This window comes from Nicotiana attenuata, chromosome 6 (assembly GCF_001879085.1).
Source record: "Nicotiana attenuata strain UT chromosome 6, NIATTr2, whole genome shotgun sequence".
Taxonomy (NCBI): domain Eukaryota; kingdom Viridiplantae; phylum Streptophyta; class Magnoliopsida; order Solanales; family Solanaceae; genus Nicotiana; species Nicotiana attenuata.
This window is the reverse complement of record NC_031994.1, coordinates 74,758,641-74,762,318: the sequence shown is the minus strand read 5'-3', so window position 1 is coordinate 74,762,318 and position 3,678 is coordinate 74,758,641.

Here is a 3,678-nt window from a genome sequence, read left to right as displayed (position 1 = left end):
TGAATCAAGGCCCTTAATTCATAGCAAAAGACAGATTTCACAACAAAAGCTTGTGGAATTACTCTATGATAGAAAGAAAATGATAGAAAGAAAAAAACAGAAAATATATGTAGGAAATTCTCTTTTCTCTTGGAGTCTATATAGTTGTGTTTGAGTTGGATACTTTATGTTTATCTTAGTGGGGTTGTTCGTGGAGGTAATGGGTGAAAGAGGATATTTTATACAAAAGTATTGGAGGGAAAGTGAAATAATTAAAAATTAAAATTTTGTTATCTTTTATTCCCTCCAATATTTTGGAAAATTTCCATATAGAAAACTTCTCTCCTTTAATGACTCCCCGTTAAATATTAAGATTATTTCCATATTTGTATTTTTGTATACGAATTATTTTAATTTTCAAGGAAATACATTAAATTCGCGTCAAGAAAGTAACCAAGGCTAGAAAAAATTGTAACAAGTGTAGTATTTTATTTCAAATATTACGATCTCTATGATTCTATTGATTTTTACTTTCAAAAGAATAAAATAAATTCAAGGGCCTTTTAGCTTGATCTTGAATATGTATAGTCGCCACGAACAAATAATCTTGAATTCAAGAGATATAATTTGGACTCGTCCACCTTGAATCTTGATTTATTTTTCGTTCTTGAGCTTGAGATTGAGATTGAGATTGAGCTTGAGCTTGAGCTTGATCTCGTGTCTTATCCGATGTCCCTTCTTGCATTTTGAAAGTACTTTTTTTTGTTTCTTTTTATTTTTTCCTTCAGTTTATTCTTTCAAATTTTTCAAGTCAGAATTCATTTTCACCGTAAAAATTTATATAATTAAATGTATATGTATATTAAAATTAGTAATATTGAAGGATGTAACATATAGTCAAAGAGTTTTGACTGATCCCAACTTTTTCAACACGTGGTATAAATGTATGCAAATCGTAAAATATAACTATTTTAAAAAGAAAATTAATTCTGAACCTATAATTTCAAAATTATAATGAATTCAATAGTAAAATTTAAAGGTTAAACATGTTTAATTTTACTATAAAGAGATAGGTAGATTCAAATTTTGTGGCATAATTTAATGTATTAAAAACCAAATGAAACGTTTCGTTTCAACATGGAATTAGATAAACTAATACTTTTTCCAATAAGAAATTGAATTCATGTCCTCAAAGTAGAAAGAAACACATTCATAAAAATTATTATATAAGTTAAAATGGGGTTCATCACTTGATAGTTTTTCAAAGATGGTTGTTTCACTCACAAGTTCAGTTAATCTTAAAGTAAATATATGTAAATTGTACGAACAAAACCTCATATTCAATATTAAAAATGAAGTATGATTTTTTAGCTTTTAACTACAAATTCTTTTTGTAGCCAATAATTACACGATTCAGCTACAAAATTAAGTTGTAGCCATTTAAAATTATATATTATGGGACAAAATTCATTATGACTAAATTTTAGGTTAAATAGAGACAATAAAATAATTCATTGTCACTAATTGTTTCACTATCAGTGACAAAAAGTAAGGTCACAATTAAATATACAATTTTATGGCTAAAATTTACTATGTTTAGCTACAAATTCTAATTCGTCGCTATTGTAACCACATATTTTTTGTGATGAAACTTTTTCGAATCCAAAACTTAACTAATTTCAAGACAAACAATGGTTCGTCGCTAATTGGGTACATCATTAGTGACAAAATAATTTGTCACCGATAACCTCAAATTTTGTAACTAATATTACTCAATAAATGGCGCCAACTTATTTTTTGGTGGAAAACTTTAGTGGACGAAACTTTGCTACGAAATTTTATGTTTCGTCACTAAAAGTACATGGTTTATGTATTTCAAGATGAATTGTAATTTTTGTCACGAAATGTAAACAATTAGTGACGAATTCCATCACGTAGCTAACAATTTCGTTGCTAAATATCATATTTGTTGTAGTGTGCATAACTTTAGTCATAAAATAGTAGTTGTCAAGTGGGTTCAAATAAAATATTTATACAAAATTTACGCAGCTTTAATCGTAATTTATACATATACTCAATATTATTTTTTGGTGAAGCGAGTTCAGTTGAACCTGCTTGTCACCACGTGCATCTGCCACTGTTAATCGGAGTCTTAACAAGGACATGTACCTAAACTCCTTTGGCTCTCTGATTGTTACATTTGGGGAGATCTTTGCCTTACTCTGATTGTCATATTAGGGGGAAATCTTTGTTTTAACTTTTAAATACAAATATCTTTCTTGTTATGATAGGGAGGTCGGAAGTTGAGGTTCGTTCTCCCTTATGATCTCTCTGTTCTTTTATGGGTTTTTAAGGAAAAAGTGAAAATAAGCAATGACGGCTTTGTGTTAGCTTGCCTATTATACCAGATGAATAACAGAATACTAGTTTTGTGGTAGAGTTAAAGGCTCACAATCTTTTAAATGTCTTGCAAAATATTTAATGCTAGATTATTATACCATATGTTACTTAGAAGCCCGTTCCTCTCAACATTGTTTGCACTAATTCATCTAATATATGATCGTTTCAAATTAGGAATATGCAATCTTTTTTTTCTTAACGTCTGTTGTTACTTGTTAAAATGGATCTTGATAAAGTAATACCATCTATATCTCCATTACTTATAAATGGTTTTTAACAACTTCACTCTTTTGCCTTTGGATTATTTTTGCAGTTCGAATGGGAACAGTCTGTCTATCCCTCCGGAGTAGGGGTAACGTTTGCGTACACTCTATTCTCCTCAGACCCCACTAGTGAGATTCTACTGGGTTGTTGTTGTTGTTGTTGTTGTTGTTGTTGTNTTTATTATCTTTGTAAATACAAATTTCTACGTGATTGTTAATCTATGTGAAATGAAAAAATTCAAAATTAAACTTAACAAAATCTTATCAAAGGTTAGTAATGTTTCAACAAAGATTAAAGGAGTTGGTTATATCGTTAAGATGAAATTGCATTTCAAAAAAAAAAAAATTCGACAAAAGTATCTAAAATTGTTAAACAAGTTTAAAGCCTCTTACTACATCTTGGCTTTAGGCCTCCAATACTATTGAGCCGCTTCTGAAGATAATACAAATCACTTTTTCTTTGCACCCATAACAATATTCACTAATGGGATCACTAGTGTCATGGTGCTTCATAACATTTTCTACCAACACATGGAGGAATATACTCAAATCTATATAAATTCTTGATTACCCTACAAATATCCAACTTCGGTTTAATATATAGTTGGATTCAGATTATTTTTGCCTATGAAGTAAAAGTAAATCACTTGGAACCCATATAAAAGAAATCTACCTTGGAAATTGTGAAAGTTAGACCCCATGGAATTCATGTCTACGACTAAATAATTGAACAAAATAAGTAAGAGTTCTTTTGAAGTTTCAAAAATTTTAACAAATTGTAGTAATTATGTGGATGATGCTGTAATATGGATGCCAACTAATGCAATTTTGGTATACGTTGAGATAATGTCAGCCAGGTGAATTTTCATTAACTCAAAAAGCTGCTAGAAAGAGAGTAACTTTTTCCTTTTATTTCTTCTTGTTTAAAAAAGCGTGAGCCGTTATTAAAATATTATAAAATTGATGACTCCCACCAAAGATATGATCGTCGTGCTAATTCCATACGAATCTTATACCATTGTTTGTCTATAACACC